This window comes from Rattus norvegicus, chromosome 2 (assembly GCF_021556685.1).
Source record: "Rattus norvegicus strain SHRSP/BbbUtx chromosome 2, alternate assembly SHRSP_T2T, whole genome shotgun sequence".
Lineage (NCBI taxonomy): Eukaryota > Metazoa > Chordata > Mammalia > Rodentia > Muridae > Rattus > Rattus norvegicus.
In genome coordinates this window covers 10,498,516-10,515,529 of record NC_141535.1, presented here as the reverse complement: position 1 = coordinate 10,515,529, position 17,014 = coordinate 10,498,516, and positions in this window count along the sequence as shown.

The window sequence follows — 17,014 nt, the reverse complement described above, 5'->3', positions numbered from 1 at the left end:
TCCCTGGAAGCTCTGGTTGCTTGGCATTGTTGTACTTTTGGGGTCTCGAGCCCCTTCAAGCTCTTCCAGTTCTTTCTCTGATTCCTTCAATAGGGGACCTATTCTCAGTTCAGTGGTTTGCTGCTGGCATTCGCCTCTATATTTGCTGTATTCTGGCTGTGTCTCTCAGGAGCGATCTACATCCGGCTCCTGTCGGTCTGCACTTCTTTGCTTCATCCATCTTGTCTAATTGGGTGGCTGTATATGTATGGGCCACATGTGGGGCAGGCTCTGAATGGGTGTTCCTTCAGTCTCTGTTTTAATCTTTGCCTCTCCCTTCCCTGCCAAGGGTATTCTTTTTCCTCATTTAAAGAAGGAGTGAAGCATTCACATTTTGATCATCCGTCTTGAGTTTCGTTTGTTCTAGGGATCTAGGGTAATTCAAGCATTTGGGCTAATAGCCACTTATCAATGAGTGCATACCATGTATGTCTTTCTGTGATTGGGTTAGCTCACTCAGGATGATATTTTCCAGTTCCAACCATTTGCCTACGAATTTCATAAACTCGTTGTTTTTGATAGCTGAGTAATATTCCATTGTGTAGATGTACCACATTTTCTGTATCCATTCCTCTGTTGAAGGGCATCTGGGTTCTTTCCAGCTTCTGGCTATTATAAATAAGGCTGCGATGAACATAGTGGAGCACGTGTCTCTTTTATATGTTGAGGCATCTTTTGGGTATATGCCCAAGAGAGGTATAGCTGGATCATCAGGCAGTTCAATGTCCAATTTTCTGAGGAACCTCCAGACTGATTTCCAGAATGGTTTTACCAGTCTGCAATCCCACCAACAATGGAGGAGTGTTCCTCTTTCTCCACATCCTCGCCAGCATCTGCTGTCACCTGAGTTTTTGATCTTAGCCAATCGCACTGGTGTGAGGTGAAATCTCAGGGTTGTTTTGATTTGCATTTCCCTTATGACTAAAGATGTTGAACATTTCTTTAGGTGTTTCTCAGCCATTCGGCATTCCTCAGCTGTGAATTCTTTGTTTAGCTCTGAACCCCATTTTTTAATAGGGTTATTTGTTTCCCTGCGATCTAACTTCTTGAGTTCTTTGTATAGTTTGGAAATAAGGCCTCTATCTGTTGTAGGATTGGTAAAGATCTTTTCCCAATCTGTTGGTTGCCGTTTTGTCCTAACCACAGTGTCCTTTGCCTTACAGAAGCTTTGCAGTTTTATGAGATCCCATTTGTCGATTCTTGATCTTAGAGCATAAGCCATTGGTGTTTTGTTCAGGAAATTTTTTCCAGTGCCCATGTGTTCCAGATGCTTCCCTAGTTTTTCTTCTATTAGTTTGAGTGTGTCTGGTTTGATGTGGAGGTCCTTGATCCACTTGGACTTAAGCTTTGTACAGGGTGATAAGGATGGATCGATCTGCATTCTTCTACATGTTGCCCTCCAGTTGAACCAGCACCATTTGCTGAAAATACTATCTTTTTTCCATTGGATGGTTTTGGCTCCTTTGTCAAAAATCAAGTGACCATAGGTGTGTGGGTTCATTTCTGGGTCTTCAATTCTATTCCATTGGTCTATCTGTCTGTCTCTGTACCAATACCATGCAGTTTTTATCACTATTGCTCTGTAATACTGCTTGAGTTCAGGGATAGTGATTCCCCCTGAAGTCCTTTTATTGTTGAGGATAGCTTTAGCTATCCTGGGTTTTTTGTTATTCCAGATGAATTTGCAAATTGTTCTGTCTAACTCTTTGAAGAATTGGATTGGTATTTTGATGGGGATTGCATTGAATCTGTAGATTGCTTTTGGTAAAATGGCCATTTTTACCATATTAATCCTGCCAATCCATGAGCATGGGAGATCTTTCCATCTTCTGAGGTCTTCTTCAATTTCTTTCCTCAGTGTCTTGAAGTTCTTATTGTACAGATCTTTTACTTGCTTGGATAAAGTCACACCGAGGTACTTTATATTATTTGGGTCTATTATGAAGGGTGTCGTTTCCCTAATTTCTTTCTCGGCTTGTTTCTCTTTTGTATAGAGGAAGGCAACTGATTTATTTGAGTTAATTTTATACCCAGCCACTTTGCTGAAGTTGTTTATCAGCTTTAGTAGTTCTCTGGTGGAACTTTTGGGATCACTTAAATATACTATCATGTCATCTGCAAATAGTGATATTTTGACCTCTTCTTTTCCGATCTGTATCCCTTTGATCTCCTTTTGTTGTCTGATTGCTCTGGCTAGAACTTCAAGAACTATATTGAATAAGTAGGGAGAGAGTGGGCAGCCTTGTCTAGTCCCTGATTTTAGTGGGATTGCTTCAAGTTTCTCTCCATTTAGTTTAATGTTAGCAACTGGTTTGCTGTATATGGCTTTTACTATGTTTAGGTATGGGCCTTGAATTCCTATTCTTTCCAGGACTTTTATCATGAAGGGGTGTTGAATTTTGTCAAATGCTTTCTCAGCATCTAATGAAATGATCATGTGGTTCTGTTCTTTCAGTTTGTTTATATAATGGATCACGTTGATGGTTTTCCGTATATTAAACCATCCCTGCATACCTGGGATGAAGCCTACTTGATCATGGTGGATGATTGTTTTGATGTGCTCTTGAATTCGGTTTGCCAGAATTTTATTGAGTATTTTTGCGTCGATATTCATAAGGGAAATTGGTCTGAAGTTCTCTTTCTTTGTTGTGTCTTTGTGTGGTTTAGGTATAAGAGTAATTGTGGCTTCATAGAAGGAATTCGGTAGGGCTCCATCTGTTTCAATTTTGTGGAATAGTTTGGATAATATTGGTATGAGGTCTTCTATGAAGGTTTGATAGAATTCTGCACTAAACCCGTCTGGACCTGGGCTCTTTTTGGTTGGGAGACCTTTAATGACTGCTTCTATTTCCTTAGGAGTTATGGGGTTGTTTAACTGGTTTATCTGTTCCTGATTTAACTTCGATACCTGGTATCTGTCTAGGAAATTGTCCATTTCCTGAAGATTTTCAAATTTTGTTGAATATAGGTTTTTATAGTAAGATCTGATGATTTTTTGAATTTCCTCCGAATCTGTAGTTATGTCTCCCTTTTCATTTCTGATTTTGTTAATTTGGACACACTCTCTGTGTCCTCTCGTTAGTCTGGCTAAGGGTTTATCTATCTTGTTGATTTTCTCAAAGAACCAACTTTTGGTTCTGTTGATTCTTTCTATGGTCCTTTTTGTTTCTACTTGGTTGATTTCAGCTCTGAGTTTGATTATTTCCTGCCTTCTACTCCTCCTGGGTGTATTTGCTTCTTTTTGTTCTAGAGCTTTTAGGTGTGCTGTCAAGCTGCTGACATATGCTCTTTCCTGTTTCTTTCTGCAGGCACTCAGCGCTATGAGTTTTCCTCTTAGCACAGCTTTCATTGTGTCCCATAAGTTTGAGTATGTTGTATCTTCATTTTCATTAAATTCTAAAAAGTTTTTAATTTCTTTCTTTATTTCTTCCTTGACCAGGTTATCATTGAGTAGAGCATTGTTCAATTTCCACGTATATGTGGGCATTCTTCCCTTATTGTTATTGAAGACCAGTTTTAGGCCGTGGTGGTCCGATAGCACGCATGGGATTATTTCTATCTTTCTGTACCTTTTGAGGCCCGTTTTTTGACCAATTATATGGTCAATTTTGGAGAAAGTACCATGAGGAGCTGAGAAGAAGGTATATCCTTTTGCTTTAGGATAGAATGTTCTATAAATATCCGTTAAGTCCAATTGGCTCATGACTTCTCTTAGTCTGTCTACATCACTGTTTAATTTCTGTTTCCATGATCTGTCCATTGATGAGAGTGGGGTGTTGAAATCTCCCACTATTATTGTGTGAGGTGCAATGTGTGTTTTGAGCTTTAGTAAGGTTTCTTTTACATATGTAGGTGCCCTTGTATTTGGGGCATAGATATTTAGGATTGAGAGTTCATCTTGGTTGATTTTTCCTTTGATGAATATGAAGTGTCCTTCCTTATCTTTTTTGATGACTTTTAGTTGGAAATTGATTTTATTTGATATTAGAATGGCTACTCCAGCTTGCTTCTTCCAACCATTTGCTTGGAAAGTTGTTTTCCAGCCTTTCACTCTGAGGTAGTGTCTGTCTTTGTCTCTGAGGTGTGTTTCCTGTAGGCAGCAGAATGCAGGGTCCTCGTTGCGTATCCAGTTTGTTAATCTATGTCTTTTTATTGGGGAGTTGAGGCCATTGATATTGAGAGATATTAAGGAATAGTGATTATTGCTTCCTGTTATATTCATATTTGATGTGAGGTTATGTTTGTGTGCTTTCATTCTCTTTGTTTTGTTGCCAAGACGATTAGTTTCTTGCTTCTTCTAGGGTATAGCTTGCCTCCTTATGTTGGGCTTTACCATTTATTATCCTTTGTAGTGCTGGATTTGTAGAAAGATATTGTGTAAATTTGGTTTTGTCATGGAATATCTTGGTTTCTCCATCAATGTTAATTGAGAGTTTTGCTGGATACAGTAATCTGGGCTGGCATTTGTGTTCTCTTAGGGTCTGTATAACATCAGTCCAGGATCTTCTGGCCTTCATAGTTTCTGGCGAGAAGTCTGGTGTGATTCTGATAGGTCTCCCTTTATATGTTACTTGACCTTTTTCCCTTACTGCTTTTAATATTCTTTCTTTATTTTGTGCGTTTGGTGTTTTGACAATTATGTGACGGGAGGTGTTTCTTTTCTGGTCCAATCTATTTGGAGTTCTGTAGGCTTCCTGTATGTCTATGGGTATCTCTTTTTTTAGGTTAGGGAAGTTTTCTTCTATGATTTTGTTGAAGATATTTACTGGTCCTTTGAGCTGGGAGTCTTCACTCTCTTCTATACCTATTATCCTTAGGTTTGATCTTCTCATTGAGTCCTGGATTTCCTGTATGTTTTGGGCCAGTAGCTTTTTCCGCTTTACATTATCTTTGACAGTTGAGTCAATGATTTCTATGGAATCTTCTGCTCCTGAGATTCTCTCTTCCATCTCTTGTATTCTGTTGGTGAAGCTTGTATCTACAGCTCCTTGTCTCTTCTTTTGGTTTTCTATATCCAGGGTTGTTTCCATGTGTTCTTTCTTGATTGCTTCTATTTCCATTTTTAATTCCTTCAACTGTTTGATTGTGTTTTCCTGGAATTCTTTCAGGGATTTTTGCGATTCCTCTCTGTAGGCTTTTACTTGTTTATTAATGTTTTCTTGTGCTTCCCTAAGTGTGTTCAGGTCTTTCCTGAAGTCCTCCAGCATCATGATCAAATATGATTTTGAAACTAGATCTTGCTTTTCTGGTGTGTTTGGATATTCCATGTTTGTTTTGGTGGGAGAATTGGGCTCCGATGATGGCATGTAGTCTTGGTTTCTGTTGCTTGGGTTCCTGCGCTTGCCTCTCGCCATCAGATTATCTCTAGTGTTACTTTGTTCTGCTATTTCTGACAGTGGCTAGACTGTCCTATAAGCCTGTGTGTCAGGAGTGCTGTAGACCTGTTTTCCTCTCTTTCAGTCAGTTATGGGGACAGAGTGTTCTGCTTTCAGGCGTGTAGTTTTTCCTCTCTACAGGTCTTCAGCTGTTCCTGTGGGCCTGTGTCTTGAGTCCACCAGGCAGCTTTCTTGGAGCAGAAAATTTGGTCTTACCTGTGGTCCCGAGGCTCAGGTTTGCTCGTGGGGTGCTGTCCAGGGGCTCTCTGCAGCGGCAGCAACCAGGAAGACCTGTGCCGCCCCTTCCGGGAGCTTCAGTGCACCAGGGTTCCAGATGGTCTTTGGCTTTTTCCTCTGGCGTCCGAGATGTGTGTGCAGGGAGCAGTCTCTTCTGGTTTCCCAGGCCTGTCTGCCTCTCTGAAGGTTTAGCTCTCCCTCCCACGGGATTTGGGTGCAGAGAACTGTTTATCTGGTCTGTTTCCTTCAGGGTCCGGCGGTGTCTCCGGCAGGGGTCCTGCCGCTCCTGGGCCCTCCCCCACGGGAGCCCAGAGGCCTTATACAGTTTCCTCTTGGGCCAGGGATGTGGGCAGGGGTGAGCAGTGTTGGTGGTCTCTTCTGCTCTGCAGCTTCAGGAGTGCCCACCTGACCAGGCGGTTGGGTCTCTCTCTCACCGGGTCTGGGAGCAGAGAGCTGCTGCTATTTAATCATTTTTAACTCGATCTAATTAACTAGGCTACAACTATCATTAACAAGTGGAGTGTGGTACACGTACACACATAACTGGCTGTTATTCAATCAGAAATAAGAATGAAATTATGCCATTTGCAGGAAAACCAATAAAACTATAGATTACCATTTTAAATGGCCACATCCAGAAAAACAGCTATCTCATATTTTATAACAGAATGCAGATTTATATGTATGTGTGTGATTGTGTTTACGTGTGTACATATGCATGCGTGTGTGTGTGTGTGTGTGTGTGTGTAAGAAAGACCAAAGGAGAAGCAGAAAAGTGACAGAGAGAGGGAGAGAAAGAGGAGAGAGAGAGAGAGAGAGAGAGAGAGAGAGAGAGAGAGAGAGAGAGCACAACTATGTAGGAAGAGAAAAAATTAAGATTCAAATGCAGACTGCTGCTGGGAAATCCACATGGGTCTTGCTGAGCACTACACCTTACGTTCTAAAATCCTGGTCTATAGTAAGACGCACCCACTGATGCAACAGTGGCATGGTCTCATGGAGGAAACGAAGCATTCTCTAATTGGGTATGGGGCCTGCTTCACAGGAGGGTTTTCTTTTTTTCTTTTCTTTTCTTTTCTTTTTTTTTCGGAGCTGGGGACCGAACCCAGGGCCTTGCACTTGCTAGGCAAGCGCTCTACCACTGAGCTAAATCCCCAACCCCACAGGAGAGTTTTCATGACAGGTAAAGTAAGCATGCTCCAAAGTCCCTGACTGGAGAGATTATAGACCCTAAAGGGAATCCATCATTGGTCTTTTACTGAATGGTCATGTGGACAAACTGCATTCTAAATATTGTTCCTACTCATAGATTTGTGCTGCTCTCAATTTGGTTAAAGAAGATTTTCTTTGCAGTGGGTAACAATGCAGAAATTTTTAACTAAGCAAATGCCAAAGATAAGTAATTCTGAGTGCTCAGGTGTGGGTGGACCATCTATGTCAACCTCTCATCACCCAAGGCACAGAGAACCTCACAGAAAAGGAGACAGAAAGAATGGAAGAACCTGATGGTGAAAGAAGAGAAGTATAAAATGCTGAACTTTGGTCATAGAATGGCTGTACAAACAGCTCACAGCAATTAAAGTTATCTGCACAGGACCTATATAAGATCAAGCCATTTTAAATTCCAGCATTAATGAGGGAGGACCCTTCAAGGACCCACCACGTTGGATGAACTGTTGACAGTTGATAGCTGTGGAGAGAAAAGAATAGCCGTCCTCTGGTGACATGTCAATAGGTAAGTTGCCCAAGACCCAGAGAAAAGCCAAACTGTTATGAGCGTATCAGCACCCCTAACTGGACTAGGTGAGCTATTAATCACAGTTAAAAGGTAAAGAATACATGAAGTTGAGATTGGGATGGCATAGGAACCCTAGAGGAAGCTGGAAGGAGGTAGGAGTAGATGGATAGGATCAATAGACATTGTATAAATGTATACAACCTCCAAAGAATGAAAAGGTTATTTTTTAAATGTTAAATACTGTTACCAATAAAATGTTAAATGAGATCATTTATGGCAATTTTATATTTAGCATGTTGACCTTCTTATGGAGGCATCTAATCACAAGAATTAGGTTACATAAATCTGATAGATGTTAGTTAAGCTCCATGGAAGCATAGACTTTAAAGATAGGTCAAGGTGGCAAAATAGGGGAATTCCTGACATTGTTCCCCAAGAAGCAGCTGACTAATATGTTACACTTCTTCAGTTAAAATGTAACTTGCAGCTGGGGCAACATGTTCCTCAGAGGCAGGTAATTATAAAACTAGCTACAACAGTTGATACTTGCGTTATTTCCTTCCTGTTGTCATTGAATGATGATGTTGTGGGGATGAGAGTCAGACTCAGGAAAAACTCCATCTCCCAGAGAAAAAGAAATTCCTTCAGCTGAGTAGTGAAAGCAATAGATGGGTCTCTTTATTAGAATCCCAGGACCATCCATCACCTTAAGCAATTTATGGAAAATATGGGCTTTAATATCTCATACATAGAATAAAATTAAAAAATAAAATAAAGAAGTGGTTTTAGAGAAAAAGAAGATGTAACCTAATTCGAAGACAAAATGAATTATTATGTATAAGATACTTAGGATGGTACATGACAGATTCTTCAGTAGAGTCATAACTAACATTGCAAAGTCAAGACAAACAGCAACATAAGCAACAGTGACATCTGTAAAAAGCTCGCATTTTTAGAAATAGTGAAATGCTTTAGTAGAAGGCAAATTGACATATTTTTCAATTAATTTTTAGATTAGTGTACAATATAATGAGTTTCCTGTGGCATCACTTTATGTGTATATGTGCATATGTCTTGTGGTAAGGACATTGAGGAAAGGAATGCACAAGGAATGGATGAATGTTCCGTCTTCGAAGGAGGTGGCAGTATGATGGAAACCTGCCTGTATAGTCTGGATTTAAATCCACCTTGGTCCTGTCACTGCTTTGCTTCATGGCCTCCTACTACTTTGCACCCCCTTGCTATTACCTAGAATCTAGGGAATTTCCATTTGATTCCAAGTATTCTTAAAACTCTGGATGCCCACTTGCAGGTGGTATAAAGGAAAGAACACTTTAAAAGCCATAGGAAGTATTCTGTGTATACGACAATCCTGTGGTATTCGTTTCTATTTCTCAAAGTATTCCAACAAGCAACCAGAAGCATGTGGAAGATGTACTTCAAATTAAATAGAATTAAAATATCAAATGAAATCTCATTTGATACCTATATTCTCAAACTGCATGTGTGTGTACATGTACGCATGTACTTCAAATTCCACAAATGATCAGTAGCATGCCTTCCATAGAAACTCCCTTTGCTCTGATAGAACAAATTCCTACCACATAGTAAATTTTTAAATTGAGACATTTTTCCTTTCATTATGCTGTGTAAATTGTTACTTTATAGCTGACTGCCCAGAGGTAAATTGAAGATGTGTATACAAAGTGAAGCTATTCCCCCTCATAAAACCACTGACATGTTAAGAGGCTCCCATTTCAGTTATTTGTGCTATTTTCATTTTTAAAGAAGACAATACATTTATTACATATTCTAAATGTGTACATTATACTTATGCAACATATTTTCCTACTGTGACCCATTAAATAGGATAATGCTTTCTGTATTTGTGCATCTTGTAGCACTCAACCTATGGCTTTAAATAATTTTACATTCTTTCTCAGAAGAAAAAATGACTTTGTAGTGAAGAAAAAACTTAGCCAAATATGACATTTTTATCCCATTTTCAGTTTCAACCTAGCATTATCTTAGACTTAGTAGCAACAAATGATAGAAATCATCAAATCTGGCATTCTCTTTCTAATCTGCATTCTTGGCCATCTTCATTTTACCACCCTCTTAAGAAACCTTTTTTGTAAGATAGAAAAGAAAATCTCAAATATGACTGCCAATCTAACCCATTGCGTTCTGTGTGTCATGCTGCCGGAGCAGCCCTTGGAATCTAAGTCCCAAGTGCCACAACTGTGACTCATGGCACCAGATGACAAGAAAGCCTCTGTCCTTCATCAGCACCAAAAACAGTGGAGGGTTAGTGTGGGCGTTTATGGCGTATGAATAGATCTGGGGGAGGCAGGAGTCCAAGCCTCAGGCTTCCTGTATATACCACCATCCTGACAGATGGCATATTCTTGGCCAGAGTCCAAGGACCTTGGTCACTCAGTGAACTTTCCCTGACTCCATGCTGTCAATGTCCCAGATGTCCTGGGACACAGGCCTTGCTGATGAATCATTTGGAAGCTGCTTCTGTGTGTGTTCTGAATGAATGTTCATAAAGTATTGTTCCTAAACTAAGTAGACAGTTTAGTTTAGCACTTTGCCATACAATTACTACCTCTATCGACACGGAATGTATATTTTATACTTTAATTCTAATTAATTTTTGACCCATAAATCAATAAACCATTTTAGAGACTGAATAATAATATTTGCTTCTTGGAAGTATGTTTGATATCAACAAGGTCGCAGTTTACTGTCATTTTTAATAAGGGAAAAAACATACTCAAGGGGCATTTAACATATTTTGACAAGGTGACCTACAATTATCCATTAAGATTGTGTTTGTCTAAGCCTTGCTACATTGATATGCAGGGACCATGTAATAGTTCATTTATGTCCCTCTTGAGGTGGAGAATTAGGCAAGTGGGACCTTTCCAAGGTCTTTCACAGCCAGAATGCATCTTGTTATTGCTGTATTGATTAAATATTTGGGTGGTTAATCAACACAGCTCAACCTTTTTAACTTGCCAAATGCAGTATACAAAATAAAGTAAGAAATGCATGATGCAGAAGCCATGGCAATGTGGTGTGTGTGTGTGTGTGTGTGTGTGTGTGTGTGTGTGTGTGTGTATAATAATCCCAATTCCACATAAAAATATATCATCTCAGAAAGTGTTGACTCCCTTAAGACACTGCAAACTCTTCAATGTGGTCTTGAATGAATGACATTCAAGCTTTGGTTGCATGTCCTTATTTAACTTCAATTTTCAACATAAGCAGAAAATAATCTGTGCACTTTGATAGATTCAAAATGTATTCTTTCCACTCTTATAAGCTGGATCCATGATTGTTTTCCTTGTCACATGACCTGTTCCTGAACTTCAAATGGAAGCTTCCCATTTAGGGCTCACTGATTTCTATCTAGCCCCATATTTGCCTCGTGTAACACATGAACCATGTATCTTCTTACCTTATGTTAAATTTCAAATAAATCTCATTTACTCTATGTGTAAAGAAAGATGTCAGAAACTATTCTCAAATTTTCTCATCTTCTATACTAAAATTTTGTCCCCAAATGATTTTCAAACTAAGTGACCAGCTGTAAGCCTGTGTTGGAGAGTCCCCAGGCACTGCGTTTCCACTAGCCAGTACTCCCCAACGTGTGCGGAGGATAATTATTGCTTCCCTGCTCACATTCTTCCACACAGGTCTGATCTGCACGCCAGTGCCCTCAATTCTGGATACATAGCAACTGCACATCAAGATTCATCAAGACTCTTAAATAGATTTTTTCTACATATTGTTTAATCATGGAACTCTCCAACTCTGATCAAATATACTTAGTCAAAACATCCAAGGATAAGGCCTAATACCATGTAGTTTAATAAAAACCCAGAGAAACTCTTAGAGTCAGGAAAGTATAGAGTTCTGTGACTTAATTCATTTTTTTCATTTATTCTATGAAGCTATGTGTACAAGACCTGATTTTTCAAAAACCTGTAACAAGATTTTCAACTGATTATGTATGGTTGTTGAATTTTGGCCATTTGTTTACTTTGTACATACTGTTTTATTTATATTGCTACTAAGTTCATCCTTTCTAAGTTTTTATTGAGATATGTTCATATTTTGTGGTTATGTTATAAATATGTAATGTTTGCTTAAAAGGAAGATTATAATTTCTTTTCTGGATTTAATAAGAAAAGTTCCATTTTGCGAGTTGTTTTATAAGGAGGATATTTGTAAAGGGGAGAAAGGGTCACTACCACTAACCACTGAGAGTCGGAGGTCTACAGCTTACAGTCAGGAACGTTGCCAGCACTCATGTGAACTTAGAAGCCAATATATCACTGGTTGAGGTCATAACCTAGTAAACACAATCACACAAATCTTTTGAGACTCTGAAAAAAAGAACCCAACAAAACTAACCAGATTCCTATCATAGAGTTTGAATATGTTTGGCTCAAGGAGTGACACTATTAGGAGATGTGGCTTTCTTGGAGAAAGTGTGTCACTGTGAGCATAGACTTTAAGACCCTCATCCTAGCTGCTTGTAAATAGTAGGTTTGGCTTAATGCTACTTCTATTTTGTTAATTTGGGTCCCCAAAATTGTTTGCATGAGAATCTGCATGTCCACAGGTAAGACACCAAGGGACCTTGCCCTGAGTTGGTTCAGATTAGTAAATAAAGTTGCTAGCAGCCAGTGGCCAGTAAGAGCAGATAGAAGTGAGACATTTAGAATTCCTGGGCCAGGCACAGGGAGGGAGGAAAAAGAAGATCCACTATGCTAGAAGAATAGGAAAGAAGCCACACCTGAGAAGGTGCAGGACAGGGAATATAGACACCAAGGGGAAAAACATTTTTCATCTCTGTGGTACTTGTATCAGCCACATCTGTGGTAGGGAGCACTGGATTGGGAGAGTAGAGATACAAAAGCAACCAATGCAGCTAATATAGGAGCACAATTGACAGGTTACTCAGTTTGATGAAAATAGAGACACTCTCATAAAGTAATTATTTCCTTAAGGGCTTGGAAAGGGATGAGAATTTTGCTCAAAAATAGGTCACTATTAACTGGAAAACATGATTCTAGTCTTAAAAATCAGACTAGGAAATTAGTGGTGTGCATTAGGTCCTTATTTATGAATGCACTTTGGGAGCTGAGTCCCTTGAGTTGTTTTCCTTTTTTATGGAAGTAGACAACATTATTCAATTTTGTACTATCTTTTTAATAATAGGTATAAAACATCTCCAGGGAGTGCCAAAGCCTCATCAGAAGCCAAGATTAAAATAACAGATATGAACTTCAGAGTTGGCTCACCTAGGAGCCCCACCCTCATGCCTGCCTCCTGATGAGGGAACCCAGGTAAAACTTTGGCGATGGCTCTGTATTTAAAAGAAAACAGTGGACACATGGAAACTTCACATTACCTTACTTCGTTCTTTGGGATTTTTCTTATATTTAATTAATAATTCCATTCTAGATACTTCTTTTAATAAGTCAAAAATAGAGTTTTTAAATTCAAATAAATTTTAGCCACCTACCTTCAAAGTTGAAAGTACCATCAAAGGAAAATAGTGGTTCACTGGGTGACAAAGAAAAAAGGAAAATAATAACACGTGAGGAAGGATACAGAAATTACTCCTATGAAATCATAAAAATATGTCTTCTTTCACTCTAACTAAATTGAAGAGTGTTTTTTTCATATTTAAGAGTAAGATGCTGTCAGCTCCTCCCTTCAAGAAACTGGGTTCTTTCAGTCTTTTCTATACACAGAAACTTCCGTACCAACCTAATTTCTATTTTCACCATGAAATATTGTTAAGTGATTTAAAGTCTCACATACTACATTAAAATTTTAAATGAAATTAATTTATTTAATTAAAAAATATTCCAACAGAGATGTGATAATTGTTGAAGGTGTTGGAATTTGTGTCTTATTGATTTTATTGATCTTATCTATTAAAATATTGTATTCTTCCCCCATGCAATGTTGAATTACAACAAGACAACCAGGTAAGATATTGAGCCTGAGTAAACCATTTTATTAAACTCTCCAAAGTCCATTGAAGATTATCAGAAGCTAGTCTCTGTTGTAGGAGATTACTAGCTAAATTATTGGAGATGGCAGTCACCCTTCTTCTCTTTCAAAGGCAATAGAAACTAAAATAAAGAGACTGATGCCAAGAGCATTGAAGAAGCAGGAGATTTAGATTGAGATAATTAAAATCAAGTGGTCTAGAAGAAACACAGAGATTAAAGCATTTTCCAGGAGAATTTTAGTGAACAGTTACTATGTAGATTGTACTCAATAAAGCATTATTCATATGTCAAGGAATTAATGCCTAACTTGATATTTGAACTAAACCAGTTGTGGACTACTAATAGATCATCAGTCTCTCATTAATTTTCTATAGAAAGATATTAACAGAGTAGTGATTGTGCCACATGGAACAGCCACAAAGAAGAGACTTTGATAAACACCAGTTTGTAGTTTCATTCTATCCTGAACTCCAGGCTTTAGAATTTCAACTGAAGTTATCATTACAAGTTAACTGGTTCACAACAATGATTTACACAGTGTTTGGGTTTGAATGACTTTTAAAATGTGGCTGGTGAGATACTATAATAGGAACAATATACACTGACTTTAGGATTTATTTAACATAGCTTTGTACACTGAAACACACACATACACACACACACACACACACACACACACACACACACGACAGAGTTTTAAGTTTGATGTTAAGGAAATAAGAACTTCAGTCTATATAGCATTAAGTGATTCATTCTATTTTAACTCTACACAGAGATTCTTCTCATAACTTATTCCTATTGATGGTTAAAATATGACCACATGGCATATAGTTGGTCAGTTTCATATTCCAACTTGCTCTATGTTGACCTGTCTTATAATGCTATCCTCTGATTTCACACAAACAAAACAAACAAAAAACCAAACTAGAACCGAAGCCTTGAAGGGCAGTGCAAATGTGTGAGGGCTTAGCAAAAGTAGGGAAGGATAGCTGCAGTATCAATCAGAGGTACCAATGTACAATAGCAGTCAATTGGCAGTCGGCTGAAAGTCTAGAAAGTAAAGAGTGACAAAAGTTAAGCAAAAGACAGCTAGAACCATAGAGCTATAGACAGGGCCACTATGAGAAGACACAAGTGTGAATTCTAACTACATGTCATCACTGGCTCTGCCAAATAAGACACTTAACTGTGGGACAAGCTCTGCTTTTCAATCCTTATTCCTAGGCACATACTCCAGACCGCCTAAGTCAGAACCACAGGATCTTTTGATGTTGGAACATAGGCAGCAGGACTTCCAAATGCTGGTGAGGTGGTTTTAACATGAAGTCAACTGCTAGTAGCAAGGCACATGAATGTAGATTATCCTTTACATAAGTAATTAAAAAGCAATAATGAAAATCAAAAGTCTTTCTGTGACTGTTTGAATTCAATCCTTAGTATCTATAAGTTTTTGCTTCTTCTCTCTTAGCTTAGTTATTACCTGAACCCTAAGCGGTTTACTCTTCTTAAGGCATGCTCTTCGTAACATGTCCAATTGCCTGTTATCTGCATTCAGATCCTTGCTCTTTCATTTTTACTCACTCTTCTAAAGCTGATATAAACCTAAGGTATAGCGTTGGAAGTATGAAGGGATGAAAAAGACTAGCGGGCAGGGAGAGAAACAGGAAAAGAGGCCAAGGGATCAATACAGTTCAAGTAGCTGGTATACTTGAATGATAATTCTAAGAAACCTGTTACCTGTTAGAAGAATGTAAGCTAATAAATTAAAAATAATAGTATATGAAATCAAGTCTTCTGATATAAAGAAACTATCCAAATTGAATTTTGCCTAGAAAATGTCTCATGAACAAATATGTCATGCCTGCAATGTAACTTTTTTCATTCATTTATGCTGACACTATCCAGTCTGTATAGGATCTTTAAATGGCTATAGATGAACTCTATAACAAAATTAAAATGAGTGAGATGTAAATGTCATGAACTGTATTCATAACTTCTAAATAAGAGAAAATAAGGAAACATCAAAAACTAGCAACTGTGGAGCCAGAAACTAAAGAAAATTATCTATCTTTCCTTAAACAGGAGATACTAGCGATTAATTGTATATTGGATGACATTTGATGTCAATTTGTCATGAACCACAGGAATCCCACTTTCTTTTTATAACTCTTGATTTTTGTCTTTAATGAATTGTTTCCAATTTCTTATGTGTCTTTTAAATTAAGTACTAGTGCACTAGATGCTTCATCATCCTCTATATCATATAAAATTCTAGCATCATGTGCATTTCTTCCCAGAGTAAATGCACTTTCATTTCAAGTCATTCATATATAGTGCATTTCATCTTTGCCTACCATTATGCTAGTTATTTAAACCTCACTTGTTAGGCTAAACAGTGGTCATAATCCTGGTTGTTAATCACTCTATGACTTTTCAAGGTCATCTTGAATTAAAAGTAGATCTTCCAGTATTCTTGTTATCTTTCTCAACTTAGAGATCCTCCATGAAACTTTATGAGCATGTTCTATATTTTATCATCCAAGTCACTGACTGATAAAATGTTAAATATCACCACCCTAGACAGACCCCTGTAGGACAGCATCTGATTTGTCCTTTAGGTTTTCTGTGAAACATTAATAACTTCTCACTGAATATAATCCTTGAACCAGTCTGCACTCAAGTAAAAGCCAGAGCTGCATTTCTCTAGATTGATAGTGCTATTTTAAATCTTTGTGCTACAATGCAGGGTCAGAAATTCTGTATTCCCTTAACCTCTTAACAAAGATAGATTTTAATTTTATCAGCTTAAATCTCACTGGTCAACATGTGCCAAACAATAACCCAGGATAATTTAACACTGTTCATAAATGTGATATTTTTTAAAAGCCATAAAAAAGAACTCCCCATTAATAACTCTGCCTATAAAGGTTCATCACACATGACTATTCTCACCTCTTTGAACTTAGTGACAACTTGAGTCAATGCTCTCCTTTTTCCCTTTGTTGCAGCTGCTCCAAGGTTGGAAAAGACTGTTGTTGGAAAAAACTGTTGTTCGGGCTCCAAGAAGTCCAGACAAGGTCTCCAGAGACTCTATTTTTCCTCCGGATCCTTTTACTGACATTAATGATGAAGCAGCTTTGTCTGTGCCTCTGACTTGGTTAGCAATGCCTTGGTGACAGGACAGCTCCAGATGCACTGGATCAGCAGCTGATGCCATCATGTGAATGTCTAACACTTACTTTAGGTAGGTGACACTTCTTAATATTCAGTCCTGTTTTCACAACGTTGACTTGTCCCATCATGCAGTGTGCTTTTTGTTGTTATTATTGGGATTGTTAATATTTTCACTTGTGAGTTCTCTAAAGAGCACTTTAAAAAATAACTATTTGTAACCTTTAATGCCAGGAGGGCCGTATAGTATGCCAGAAGAATATGTACCACAGAGTTCTTGTTTAGAAATGGTAATTAATTTTACAGTCAACAGTAGTGTGACACACTGTCTCTGACTAGACGTCCACTGTGGCTTCCTGCCAGTCGTTTGGAAGAATATTAATTGACGTCCAGCACTCAGCAGCCTCTTTCAT